Source organism: Bos javanicus, chromosome 5, assembly GCF_032452875.1.
Source record: "Bos javanicus breed banteng chromosome 5, ARS-OSU_banteng_1.0, whole genome shotgun sequence".
In the NCBI taxonomy this organism is placed as follows: domain Eukaryota; kingdom Metazoa; phylum Chordata; class Mammalia; order Artiodactyla; family Bovidae; genus Bos; species Bos javanicus.
In genome coordinates, this window is record NC_083872.1 from 52,097,400 (window position 1) to 52,112,324 (window position 14,925).

General features: G+C 40.5%; 1 protein-coding gene across 1 annotated transcript in view; it reads left to right on the plus strand.

Annotated features, from left to right (window-relative positions):
* The window catches only part of TAFA2 (TAFA chemokine like family member 2), a 559,230-nt gene that overhangs the window by 287,419 nt on the left and 256,886 nt on the right, over nucleotides 1-14,925 (plus strand). The window lies entirely within an intron of this gene.

The following is a 14,925-nucleotide window of genomic DNA, read 5'->3' on the forward strand; positions in this document are numbered from 1 at the left end:
CCATGAGATAGTATTGTGTAAGAAAAGAGAAGTTTAATAATATGGCTCATTTTTGATAAAACAATGACAAGAAAATTATATATATGTATCTGTACATATCTTTCTGTGCACATCTAGGTCTGTATAGGATTATATAAGAAAATAAGAAAAGAATACACACCAGGTTGCTAACCTAGGTCCCCTGAGGAGCAAGGATGAGGTGCTATTGTAGATGGAGGTTGGAGGAGATGGCTGAAGGGTAAGGGGATGTGGGAAGCTGAGTAAAAAGGGAAACTATAAGAAGACTGCCCTTCCCAAAAGTGTGAGCCACATTTATGCTTTTATATGTGTGTATGTATGCATAATTAAAAACATTAACAAACTAAAGAGGAAATTATCAAAATGTGAGTGAGAGAAATGGCACTCACAGGTTATTATAAATTTGCCTACATTTGCAAACAAAGTCATTTATAAATGTTAATATTTTATTTATGTAGCAATTTACTTGTAATCCATCTCAAAATTCAAGCCACAGTTAAGTCACTAATCTGGATAGGGGTTTCCCATATTCTTCATCTCATAGCACATGTTGGAAATGATAATATTTATTTGGAACATTAGGGCTTTGGGGGAGGCTATTTGCAGATTAGATATTATGAGGGTCTCTGCTCTTCTGGAAGCTATGTGCTCTGCTTCCCAGAGCTCTCTAGAGTTTCTCTTCCAGAGAACCACGGAGTTCAGATGCCTGTGTGGCTACTCAGAATGCTGTGATTTCTGTTTTAATGATTGCTTTCTATTTTACTTAATCAGGAATCCTGATGTTACACGTGGATTATATTAGCTCATGCTAAATTTTTAAAACCTGGATTACAAATCTTTATATCCCATAGCCTAGATTTCTTCTCTGGTAACATATTCTCAAAAGAAGCATTGCATAAATGCCGAAGAAGGAGATGTCTATGGTTCATTCATACTTAATTTTTTAAGAATTAACTTCAGAATTTTATCTTTCCAACTGAACTTATAATTTTACCAAGAACACTGTTATTATAATAAGGGAATCATGTTTGCCAAATGTCTCAGCCAAGATTGTTTTCTACTGTTAATTACAGAAAACCTGACTAAACTGGTTTAATATTGCTCACATAAAAAGAAATCTGAAGGAAGCAACCCAGAGTTGCATTATGAGTTACATGTTTTCAGCAATGTCCTGGGCTCGCTCTTTCTGTTCCACCATCTTCAGCATGTGGCTTCCATCTCTGTGGTCACAATTGGGATTCGCTATGTTCAGAAAGAAGTGGGAGAAGGCAGTGACTACACTTGAAAAGTAAAAACAGTCCCAGAACTTTGCAGCAGACTTTCCTTTATGTATTGTTCACAACCATGTAACATGTCATACTCAACTGCAAGGGAGATCTAAACTTTTAGCTGAATACATGGTAACAAAGGTTTTTTGACCAAACTTTGGATGGCTCCTTTGAGTCCTCTTCTTGACTCGCCCTCAGCTTTGGCTCCCACTCTGTCTTTGGCCTGCCCAGCCCAGTGTTAACAATAAATCCTGCTAAGTCATTTTAGTGAGAATTCCCCCACCTTTGATCTTGGTCACGCTGTTCATCCCCCATCTTTAATGTACAAATCCTTGACTTGTCTTAGCAAGAATCCTATTAGGTTATTTTAGCAGGAATCCTCTTGTCCTTGATGTTTCCTCTCTATAAATTTTTATCCACTGGCCCCTCAACTCTGTTCCTTGCCTGTAGATCCCCAGTTGCCTTTGTTCTTGTTGTTTTTAAAAATTTATTGATTTGGCTGCATGGCACAGGGTCTTCAATCTTTGTTGCAGCATTTGGGATCTAGCTCCCTGACCAGGGATCAAATCCAGCCCCCCCTGCATTGGGAGCACAGAATCTTTGCCACTGGGCCACCTTTGTCTTCGCTGTATTTGGAGTTGAGTTCGATCTCTGTCTCCTACTGCAATATCCCTATTGCTGTAGTTCCGGATTTAAGCTCTTATCATCTGAGGGCTTCCCTGACAGATCAGTTGGTAAAGAATCTGCCTGCAATGCGGGAGCACTGGGTTCAATTCCTGGGTTGGGAAGATCCCTTGGAGAAGGGAAACAAGTGTCAGAATTTTTTCTTTAACAATGGCCAGTCTGAACAGAAAAAGGATTCTGTTAGCTGAGAAGAGAAGAACGGATATGGATAAGCAACTAAGTGCCTGTCACACTAAATGTCTCCTTATTCTAAACTCAAGTCATTTATATTTGAGGAGCAAACATGATATGAAGTTATAAATCCTTGTGAGTGTGGGACTTATATTTAACTTCCATTCTCTTGGTGATATACCAGGTGATACACTATTTACCTTCAGTAAAATAAAGCCTATAAAACTTTCTACCTATGTATTTTGCAGTGAAGTTTAATTAGCTAATGGTGATAAAATGATGTGAAGAAAGTTACTGCAAGTACATAAAGCTTTGTTAGATAATGTGTGAGTAATTTCACAAAATCTGGATAACCATCAAGTAATTAAAGGCAAATGCACTGTCGAGGCAGTTATGTGACTTCCATTAGCGCTCATCAGAGGCTGACACACCCATTGAGGGAGGAGCAGATCTTATGCGGTTCTGAAATGTTTTTTGAAAAATCCTTACTCCTCTTTTAAAATCACTTTCACCATCTGCTGGTAAAAGAATTGAGATGGCTGCCTGTGAACTTAGCAATTAAATGTGCTAATACAGTAGCTGGAGAAAATGACTGTCACACCTGTTTTTAAAAAACAACAACAACAAACAAAACAAAATTCCACTACCACCCCCAAACCAAAAAAACACCATCTGGTCTTCTGTGAAAACCTAACTTCAGATTCTTAAAAAAACAAACCCAACTACATTTTCAGGTATTATTATGGATACTGAAAATGTAGTCATTTTATCCCAGTTAATTTCTCAAAAAATTGGCATTTCAAGGCAGAGAGTCATCAAACCAATATTACTGTGTGTTTTCCTTCCTCTTTTTGGATTTCAAGAAGATGGAGGAAGGGACAAAAAACAACTGTGAAAGAGTTGTTTAATTTTGCTTTGTCAGTGAACTCCTTACTCCACCTACAAAAGACAAGCATTTGTTTCTATTGAAGACATATTAGTTGTTGAAGATGAGCATGTATAAAGCTGATAAGGGAATACATAGCAAAATAATTCTTTTTTTTTAACAAAAGAATCTAGTGAGACAAGATGCAATAAAATGGAATATTTTGACCCTGACAGGGGTTCCTGAAAACCTTTGGAAAGTGTAGGACAAAAGTATTAGGGGAAAAAAAAACCAAAAACTAACTAGTCTTCATAAATTAGTAGGCCACTAGAATCTAATTTTCTGATAATTGTTATTCATGTCTTAGTATCTGCCACTAAATCTCATGCTCTCATCTTAACAGAGAAATTGTGGTTGAGACTAAATTAAAATGTTTGTACATATTATTGGGCTATTTAAATTTTAAAATCACTAAAATTACATCATTAAATTTGGGACATTAAGAGGACTTCCTGGCACCAAGAAAATTGATATAAATAAAATCACTACATGCTCTTGTTGATTCATGGTTCAATCATATCCACTGCTCCAATGTCCAGTGTGAGAACCATGTAATGCTGTACGTTAAGCAGTTCCTTCCAGAAAAAGTCAATCCAGCCCTTGACTATGTATTAAAGTTAATTTAATACACATTTTAATTAAATTTAATCTTTCTAGAAACATCTATTGTATGAAGGTAAACATAGGGTAATAATATTATTATTATTTGGTCTAAATAATGTAGTTAACATATGTGCCCAATCAATATTAATATTTTATCTAAATTAAGCAATAAATATCAGCTAGTAAGTTCATAATCCAGTTATTGTATTACTCTAATAATATGGGTCTTTAAGACACTATTTTTCAGTAAAACTAATATTATTTCCAGGTATTGTAGTCTACTCTTAATACAAGACCCTCAAAATACCTTTTACTGGGATGATGGGGTGTGTGTGTGTGTGTGTGTGTGTGTGTGTGTGTGTGTGTATTCAGGGAGGGTTATATTACCCTGGTACTTGTGAGCTTCTAAGAATTATACAATGAATGAAGACTTCAAGTTAATAAATCTTTTCTCTGGTTTAATGATTTCATGTAGGTCAACAAACCCTGAAATAGGGCTTGCTCTGAGAAAAAGTTCAAGTGGAAATATCTGTGTAGTAATGTAATAGCTAGACATTTTTTGGGGGGGGGGGTCTGTCCCAGTTTCTAACATTAAAAGTTACCAAGTGTCATTTATGTACATGAGTTTCCCATTTTGCAACAAACTGAAATTACATTTAACACTGTAGTAAGTAGCTCACCCAAAGAGAATTAAGTATGATTTGGAGGAACTTTTAGAAAGGATGTTGCTTGTGTTCTCCACCCACTTTGCTCCCCACAATCACAGTGTCTTTTCAGCTCAATCTACTTCACCTATATATCTCCAAGCAATATTACCAAAGGTATTTTTCCGTTGTGTATAAAATTCCCCTACCAAGGGTGCTGACAGATGAGCTGGGTCAGGAGAAGACACTGATGCCCCGAGACTGCCCTTCAGTGGTAAGGCTGGAGGAACGGGCAGCTATGGCCTCATTGGTGGCATTTGAAACACCTCACAGATGCTGGGCCCTGAGAATGTGCAATGAAATGACACATGCAGGCTGCGTGGCCTTGGACCTCAGAAGACGTGCATTTGGAGCCCCGGAGTTCTAGCCCAGAAGCCCTTGTGACTACCCGTGGCTCTTGAGGCTGCCGGAAGGCTGCAGATTTCTGGCCCACACATGCGCAGTTCCCTCCCAATTCTGTCCTTAGGCACTTCCTCCCCTGGTAAGCATTCAGGCCACAGACAGTTCATATACCTGGACAGTCCACTGAGGCGAGACACCTCATATTGGGGTGAAGACTGCTGGGGAGACCTTGAGGAGGATTGGTGTTTGTACGAAAGGTGGAATGAGCCAGGCCCTTATAGATGAGTCTGGGAGGAAGAGTCTCTGGGAGGGGTCTCCCAGGTGTTTTTCATCCTACGAATCCCCTATGGGCCCTTGTAATATCCTAAGGTCCGGTGACTGGACTTTCTTTGGGAAGATTGCTCATGGCTTCAGTACCTTCACCTGATTCACCTTTTCTGGGTTGTTTTTGCTCCTGGGCACTACCCAACCCATCCTCTCCTCTTCCTTCATCAGGACCCAAAAAGGAAAAGAGAAAAAAAATCTTATAAGGTTAAAATAGATACACATAGGAAAAATATTGGTTGACTGTGATAAAATCTATACTATACATGAGATGCCTCTTGTTTTCTAAGCAATTAACTTGAATTTAGATTTATATATTACTGACTCCAAGGGCTACTTTGGAGATTATTCCATTCTCCCCTTCCACTCCTCCAGAAAAAAAAGAAAAAGTAAATGTTCTCTCTGGAGTCTTGAGTGGACTTTTCGAAAACCTTTATTAGTCCCCATCAGTAGCTCTGCAGTTGCCTTAAAATTAATCCTGTAACTTCAGTGTCACCCCTAAACTCTCTTCTAAACCTTTGCATGCATGCATGCTAAGTCGCTTCAGTTGTGTCCAACTCTTTGCAACCCTGTGGACTGTAGCCCACCAGGCTCCTCTGTCCATGAGATTCTGCAGGCAAAAATACTGGAGTGGGTTGCCATGCCCTCCTCCAGGGCATCTTCCCAACCCACGGATCAAACCTGTGTCTCCTGCAACTCCTGCATTGCGGGTGGATTCTTTACCACTGAGCCACCAGGGAAAGTCTCTCTAAACCCTTATTTCTAAATAAATTCAGGTAAGGGTAGATCTAAGAAAGTATGTTCTATTTTAATATATTTTTTAGAAAATGTGCATACAGTGACTTGTCATCAGTGAAATCCCTATATCTGTGACTGATTGTGTCATACACTGTTCTGTCCTCCAGGTCCCTGTGATTCTGAAAGCGCATAACTCAGACAGAGACTTGAACCTGCTCTTTTAATTGAAATAGCACACCTGTTTATGAAGCTCAGGTTTTTTATGTCTGGACTCAGAAAGAATTCAATGAGGGACAAAGTGATAGGTAAACAGTGGATTAATTTAGGGAGATACACTTTCTATAGAGAGAAAGCAGTCCCTCTCAAAAGGTGAGAATGGCCTCAGGGCACAGGGTCATCTGAAAAAGGGAGAACACCCCTAATATAAGAGGAGGTAGTTTTCAATGGGCTGGATGACTCCATAGGCCAGTGGGAGGATTATCCTGATTAATTTGGGGAAGGAACAGGGATTTCCAGGAAGTTGAATCTTCTGCCATGTTGGACCTAGTTGATTCTAACCAGTTTATGTCGCATTCTCAGCTGCTATGTCATTCTTTTAAAGCTTGTGTCCTGCCCCTTTCCCTACTGTTTCGGTACTACACTGGTTCAACTATGCCCTTGTATTTTGCTGGGTAAAGTACTTCCAGTTTAAGGAAGACATTGACACAGGTTCCCCAATAATATAGAAGTCATGAAGCTGTTATATCCTGTGTGTTGTTAACAGCGTACTAACTGAAGTCACTGCTTATTAATCATACACATTTGTGAGTGTGTGTATGTATAGGCTAAAAATCCCACGGATATGTAGCAAATAAATTAGGATGTAAGCTAAAAGAACTGTGAATTCTTAGTGAGATTGGCAGTTGTTATTAATCTCAAGGTAAAGCTGAATCATAGCTGCGCTTAATTTGTGCTTGTTTTACAATGTAATTTTGGTGAAATTATACCTCTTTTGAATTACTGTTGCTCAACTATTTTCCTGACTTGAAAGGTGTTACTAACTTGTACCTGTTTTTCAATGGAGTAGTATCTTGCATTTAACTTATTGTTACTAATACTTGTAATTCAATTGAAATAACCACATGAAAAATAGATTAGTTGAGTGGTGGTAATACAAAGATGCCAAAGTTGGCAAGGTTGGTAATACAAAGGTGGCAAGAATACATAGAAGAACTATACAAAAAAGATCTTCATGACCCAGATAAGCAAGATGGTGTGATCACTCACCTAGAACCAGTCATCCTGGAGTTCGAAGTCAGTGGGCCTTAGGAAGCATCACTATAAGCAAAGCTAGTGGAGGTCATGGAATTCAAGCTGAGCTATTTCAAATCTTAAAAGATGATACTGTGAAAGTGCTGCACTCAATATGCTAGCAAATTTGGAAAACTCAGCAGTGACCATGGGACTGGAAAAGGTCAGTTTTCATTCCAATCCCAAAGAAAGGCAATGCCAAAGAATGTTCAAACTATCTCACAATTGCACTCATCTCACATACTAGTAAAGTAATGCTCAAAATTCTCCAAGCCAGGCTTCAACAGTACATGAACCATGAACTTCCAGATGTTCAAGCTGGTTTGGAAAAAGCAGAGGAACCAGTAATCAAATTGCCAATATCCTCTGGATCATTGAAAAAGCGAGAGTCCAGAAAAACATCTATTTCTGCTTTATTAACTATGTCAAAGCCATTGACTATGTAGATCACAACAATCTGTGGAAAATTCTTCAAGAGATGGGAATACCAGAGCACCTTACCTGCCTTCTGAGAAATCTGTATGCAGGTCAATAAGCAACAGTTAGAAGTGGAGATGGAACAATGGACTGGTTCCAAATTGGGAAAGGAGTACGTCAAGGCTGTATATTGTCACCCTGCTTATTTAACCTCTATGCAGAGTACATCATGCAAAATGCCAGGCTGGATGAAGCACAAGCTGGAATCAAGATGCTGGGAGAAATATCAATAACCTCAGATAAGCAGATGACACCACCCTAATGGCAGAAAGGGAAGAGGAACTGAAGAGCCTCCTGTTGAAAGTGAAAGAGGAGAGTGAAAAATCTGGCTTACAACTCAACATTCAGAAAACAAAGATCATGGCATCCGGTCCCATCACTTCATGCCAAATAGATGGGGAAACAATGGAAGCAGTGACGAACTTTATTTCTTGAGGCTCCAAAACCACTTCAGATGGTAACTGCAGCCATGAAATTAAAGACACTTGTTCCTTGAAAGAAAAGCTGTGACCAACCTAGAAAGCATATTAAAAATCATGTCTCTACATTATTTTGCCAGCAAAGATCTGTCTAGTCTAAGCTATGGTTTTTCCAGTAGTCATGTATGATGTGAGAGTTGGACTATAAAGAAAGCTGAGTGCCGAAGAATTGATGCTTTTGAATTGTGGTGCTGGAGAAGACTCTTGTGAGTGCTTCGGACAGCAAGGAGATATAACCAGTCAATCCTAAAGGAACTCAGTCCTGAATATTCATTGGAAAGAGTGATGCTGAAGCTGAAACTGCAATACTTTGGCCACCTGATGTGAAGAACTAACTCATTGGAAAAGACCCTGATGCTAGCAAAGAAGGCAGGAGGAGAAGGGGATGACAGAGGCTAAGATTGTTTGATGGCATCACCAACTCTATGGATATGAGTTTGAGCAAGCTCCAGGAGTTGGTGATGAACAGGGAAGCCTGGCGTGCTGCAGTCCATGGGTTCGCAAAGAATCGGACAAGACTGAACGACTAAACTGAACTCAATACAAAGTTACAGGTCTTTTTTAAGGGGAGTGCCATTTTTTTCTTTGAAAAGTGCAAGCATGCAATGCCTTTGCATAGTGCTTTCAGATTTGGGCAATGTTTTCTCAGGACACTGGAATAGCTAAGTCTTTACTTAATATTTCTCTAATTTCCAGAAGAGCCTTATTGCTTCATGGAGGAAATGATAAACATGAACAGGAGATTGGATGAAGAGACACTGTATAGTTTTGCTTTGGGTGAATGTGCTTTATTATTGATTCAGAATAAAATGACATACTTAAAAACTGGTCTTGGTTTTCTGGGCTACTTTGACAGATTTCTATTTTTACAAAATGTAAAGGAGGAGAAATTGTCTTAAAAAAGGTCATCTTGAGAGCAAAACCAAAAACACTTGTCTTAGGCAGACGCTTTACTATCTGAACCACCAGGGAAGTCTTTTATGGCCACATAAATAATCAAATATATTTGGAAACATTTAGTCAGGGAGTATGCCTGATTCTGAGACTTGTAAATGATTTTTCTCAAACTCTTATCTATGTCATAACTTTTCCATAGCTTCAGATATACAATTTTTTAAGGCAATGAAAAGAATCCTAAAGATTAACAAAAAACAAATTGGAAACCTGGTAGTGAACGAAACTTAGGTCCACTTATTCATGAGCAGTAAAGCCAATCTACTGACACCTAGTTGAGGAGAAGGAAAGTGCAGTGTCAGTATAAGGTGCCATACAGAGTCCAGGACAGGTAGCGACCAAAAACCCCAAACTCCCCAACGAGTTTCAGGAAAGCATTTTTAAAGGTCAGATGAGGGAGGGGAGTCTCAGCATTTGTGAATCACCTAGTGCACAATTCTCTGACTGGTTGAAGGTGAGGTAACAGAGCTGGGATTTCTTTGGAAGGAATGATGCTAAAGCTGCAACTCCAGTACTTTGGCCACCTCATGTGAAGAGTTGACTCATTGGAAAAGACTCTGATGCTGGGAGGGATTGGGGGCAGGAGGAGAAGGGGACGACAGAGGATGAGATGGCTGGATGGCATCACTGACTCGATGGACGTGAGTCTGAGTGAACTCCAGGAGTTGGTGATGGACAGGGAGGCCTGGCGTGCTGTGATTCATGGGGTCGCAAAGAGTCAGACACAACTGAGCGACTGAACTGAACTGAACTATAGAGAGCCTTGTCACTGGGGGATTAGTATTATTAGTCCTCAGGCTCCCATAGGCCTGGGGCTGTGTGGTCATGGTCATTAAGTAGTTAATATCTGCTATTTGGTGGAGATTTTAGCATCTGTAAAACAACTCGAGAAGTGTGCATAAGATATTATTATCTAGGTAATATAGATCATGACATCTGGTCTCATCACTTTATGGTAAATAGATGGGGAAACAACGGAAACAGTGACAGACTTTATTTTCTTCAGCTCCAAAATCCTGTGGATGGTGACTGAAGCCATGAAATTAAAAGACACTTGCTTCTTGGCAGAAAACCTATGACAAACCTAGATAGTGTATTACAAAGCAGAGATATACTTTTCCAACAAAGGTCCATGTAGTCAAAGCTGTGGATTTTCCAGTAGTCATGTATGGATGTGAGAGTTGGATCATAAAGAAGGCTGAGTGCCGAAGAATTAATGCTTTTGAACTGTGGTGTTGGAGAAGACTGTTGAGAGTCCCTTGGACTGCAAGGAGATTCAACCAGTCAATCCTAAAGGAAATCAATCCTGAATATTCATTGGAAGGACTGAAGCTGAAGCTCCAATACTTTGGCCACCTGATGCAGAGAGCCGACTCTTTAGAAAAGACCCCGTTGCTGGGAAAGATTGAAGGCAGGGGGAAAAGGGGACAGCAGAGGATGAGATGGTTGGATGGCATCACCAACTTAATGGACATGAGTTTGAGCAAACTCTGGGAGATAGTGAAGGACAGGGAAGCCTGATGTGCTGCAGTCCAGAGGATATGGGGGAAGGGTCTGTCCCAGGAAGGCCCCTTCAGGTCCTGCTCAGTTAGAAAATCTTGGTGTGGATACATGAATATGTGGATTTAAAAAGCTGCCTGCCATATCAGTAAACAAAGGATGTTGCAGACTCAATCCACTACACCTGCCCCTCCCCCCAGGGCGAGCCCTAAGGGAACTCTGGATGGAGACCAAGGGGCTGCAGCCATCCCCAAGGGTGCATTCTCAGGGGACTCAGAATGGAAAGAACAGGATACTGGCCCCAGATGGCCAAATTTTTTGAAAGTGAAAGTGTTAGTTGCTCAGTGCATGGAATTCTCTAGGCATGGATACTGGAGTGGGTTGCCATTCCCTTTTCCAGGGGATCTTCCTGACCCAGGGATTGAATCCCGGTCTCCTGCATTGCAGGCTGATTCTTTACTTTCTGAGCCACTAGGGAAGCCTGAGATAGTTAAGGAGAATATCAAAGGAATGATGTTAGTGAGCCCAGATTCTTTTATCTTCCCATATGTAGAAAAGTGCTAAATTCATTAACATGAGATGTCTGGTTTTCTTTAATTAACAGTAATCTGTTGATGTTCTGACCATTTAGTCTGTTGCAAAAACATTCATATCCTGGGTCTTCCCTTACCTGGTCAGAGCAGTCCCTCTTGGCTGGTCTGAGAGGCTGCCTCCCAGGCTTGACCTAGAAAGTCCGCCAAATAAAACGTAATTCTCAACTTTTATGTTGTGTATTTTTTTGTTTTTTAGTCATCCAGTGTATCATCCAATGTATTTATGTAGAAATATTCTGTAAATAATAAAATGTAAGCATTGTATTTCTGAAAGCCTGTTTCCAATGAGCTTGTCTTTGTCAGTTCTTGGAGTTTTTGTGTTGATCCCAGGAAGATAAGGATTTAGGTACTGAAAATCTAGGAAAGAATATATTAATTTGAATTAATTAAAAAATCTTGAACATAACAATAAGAGATAAAAATCTAAAACCTCAGGATGGGGCATGCAAAATAATAGTAGAGAAAACTGATAAAAACCTTTCATATTTAATATTTTATTTTTATAGTCTATTTCCCTGCTGAACATCTCATAGCTTCTTCATTATTACCTAATAGATAAAAATAATTATCTAATGAAAGCACTGAAATATAGATTGACATTATGGACATTTTTACCTTAAGAGAGTCTGCGGTGGAAAATGATCAGCATAGATATCTGTCTTGGTTCTATCTGCCCTCTTCCTGTCAATCATCACCTGGATAAATGGTCACATTTGCAGAGACTTGGTACTAGTCATGTGTGTCCAAGAAAAAAATCAGAAAAAATGTGGCAGTAGCGATGAGAAATACATTCTTTGGCAATTCATTTTCCTCACCACTTAGCCACCATTAACACCAGGAAGAATTCAAATTGCTACCCTGGGTTTAGCTGTCTTGGGTTATTACATTACTTAAAGTCCTTTGCATTTTTTCTCAAATGTGTATTAAGCTATATTTAACTTATTTTTTTCTTCTTATGAGGTGAATATTACAGGTTACAGAAATCTGACTGAAGCCTTAAATGTTGACTAACAAATTTCATTAATAGGTGCAAATAGTGATTAGTTTGGCAGAGTTGTTAATCATGAATTCCAAGAATGGAGACCTGGTTGTCGGGGGGAACGTTTATTTGGAGTTTGTTAGGGCTGTAGCCCCGGAGAAGGCAATGGCACCCCACTCCAGTACTCTTGCCTGGAAAATCCCATGGACGGAGGAGCCTGGTGGGCTGCAGTCCATCGGGTCGCTAAGAGTCGGACACGACTGAAGCGACTTAGCAGCAGCAGCAGGGCTGTAGCCCAGCAGACACAGATACAAGATGTGCTTGAATTGTGTGCTGCTGGACCACAAGTGGGAGGAGATTATAAAGTAAGACACCTGCAAGGTTATGTAAATTGTTTGTCAAGAATTAGGATTGGAACAGATGAGAAGTAATAGTGCTTGTTAAGAAACAAGTGGTTGGGAGAAGGGGGGCACATAGTATTTCAAGGCGGAAGCCCTGTGTGTCTCCCTTTGCCTGGCCAAGTAATAAAGCTATCCTTTTCAACTTCACCTAAAACTCTGTCTCTGAGACTCGATTTGGGACCAGAGTGCAGAGAGACTGAGCTTTTGGTGGCAGCAGGAGCTAAGATTTCTGAAGTCCTACTAACATCACTGTGTGTGTGTTCTCAGTTGCTCAGTCATGTCTGATTCTTTTGTGACCCCATGGACGGTAGCCCACCAGGCTCCTCTGTCCATGGAATTTTCCAGGCAAGAATACTGGAGTGGGCTATCATGTACTCCTCCAGGGGATTTTCCTGACCCAGGGATCAAACCCACGTCTCTTGAGTCTCTTGCATTGGCAGGCAGATTTTTTACCACTGTGCCACTGCTATCACTAAGACAATAATAAATAACACTTAACATAAATCATGTTTCATCTGCTAAAATATCATAAAGTAAATTAGGACCTGGAGGAAAAACAAGACTATCAAGGAGTGTCACTCCTTGTTGCAGATGTGGAAGCTCCTGCCTCCATTAAACCATTAATATCTCTGTTTTCAACTCTGGGCTCTTTCTTTGGTCTTGAAGCTGGGAAAGCACAGGTGTTGTAGGCCTTCAAGATGCAGCCCAATAATTGGCAGAGCAGCCAGAGACTGAGGAAACTCCTGTGAGTGGCAGGATGTGGGGAAATACAAGACGGGATGGAGAGAGGTGGGGGTGGTCCACCAGCATGTGGGGCCGGAAAGTTGTAGGTGTGAACCTGGGCTGGCCATCTGTGAACATAGGGCCTGCTTCACCTACACCAGACGCATATTGACTTACCTTTCTAGTGCATGCATCTGTGCTCAGTTGTGTCCAACTCTACGACCCATGGACTGCAGCCCACTAGACTCCTCTGTCATGGAATTTCCCAGGGAAGAATGCTGGAGTAGGTTGTCATTTCCTATTCCAGGGTGTCTTCCCGACTCAGGGGTTGAACTCACATCTTTTGTGTCTCCTGCATTGGGAGGTGAATTCTTTACCACTGCCACCTGGGAAGTCGAGTATTCACTCCAGACCCAGCTGGTGATTGTTTGTAATCAAAGAGATGGTGAGGAGCATGCCTCTCTCCTGGTTTCTGTGATAACTAATGAGCCTACCTGATGTAGATTTCCCTATAACTGGTAATTTCCTCTTTCCCCCTTCCCCAGGGGCCAAGACTGGCTCCATGTCCTGCTGGCCATTTGCAGCATATAATGGCGTGTCACTCCAGGACCTTGCTTCAGATGTGTAAGCTCCCCGATACATTAAACCATTGATTTCTCTGTTGCTGGAAAAAAAAAGAAAAAGATTGGTTAGGTTTTGAAAAGTTTACATAGTTGGGAAGATTGTGGGTGGAGGAGGGCTTTGGAACTACAAGGTTGCGGCTAGCAGCTACTAGCAAATTCTGTTTTGAAAATGGCTGATAGTGTCCTCAAGTTTGATTCAGTTTAAAAAAGTCAAGTTCTCAGTGATACTGGAACATGTCTGAAACCATATCCACAGGTGGCCACCTGGCTCCATTTTGGATGCCTGAACTTTCATGAACCTTACTTCATTTTGATTTTTAAGTGATCTTAAATATGTCACCAGAAGTATGCCTTATTTGATAATTCCAGCGTTTGAAACTGGGTTGGTGATTATGTAATCAGGATCCTAGGGGTGTGGCTTATTTTGAAGTAGGAGAATTGGTGAAGGACTGTTTAGAGTCACGATGGATGACAAAATTGGGACAGCAGTGACGCAGCAAGGTGATGAGAAAGTGGTCTGGCCATAACTCTGGCTATGTGACCTTCAACAGGTAGCTTAAGTTTTAAGTCAGTTAACTGACTCTGGGTCTCAGTTTTTCCCTTTGTAACACAAGGGGGGTATAAATGTTTGCTGGGATCCCTTTTATTTCTAACATTCTATGAGTTGGGAGCCTGAGAGTTCTGACTACAGCAGCAGGATCAATTTGGGGAGGCAAACAGTGGAGAATACTTGCTGTTCAGGATCCATTTATCTTCAAGCTGTATAAGTGGAGGTAGTCCCTGTGTCCTGTTTGAGGAAGATTTCCTTATTTTCTTTAGACAGTTTTTGACCACATATAGAGTCTAGCTTTTATTAGACGTTAAGAATACCAGGGTTTATTTTTGCCTCTGCAGTTGTAGTTTTAGCTAAATTTTGCTTGACCATCTGAAAAACAGTAATATAATCTCTTTCTTTTGTTCAGATGTATTTTTTACAGTCTTAGACTCAAAATTAAAGCCAGGCAGGTAGCACCTGATGTAACTCTATAGTTTGTGATATGACTTACCTCCCCATTGCTTCTCAGCCTTCCACAACCCAGTAGTGAAATTGAAATCAGTTATTACAAGAGACACTTAGCCCAGAGACTCC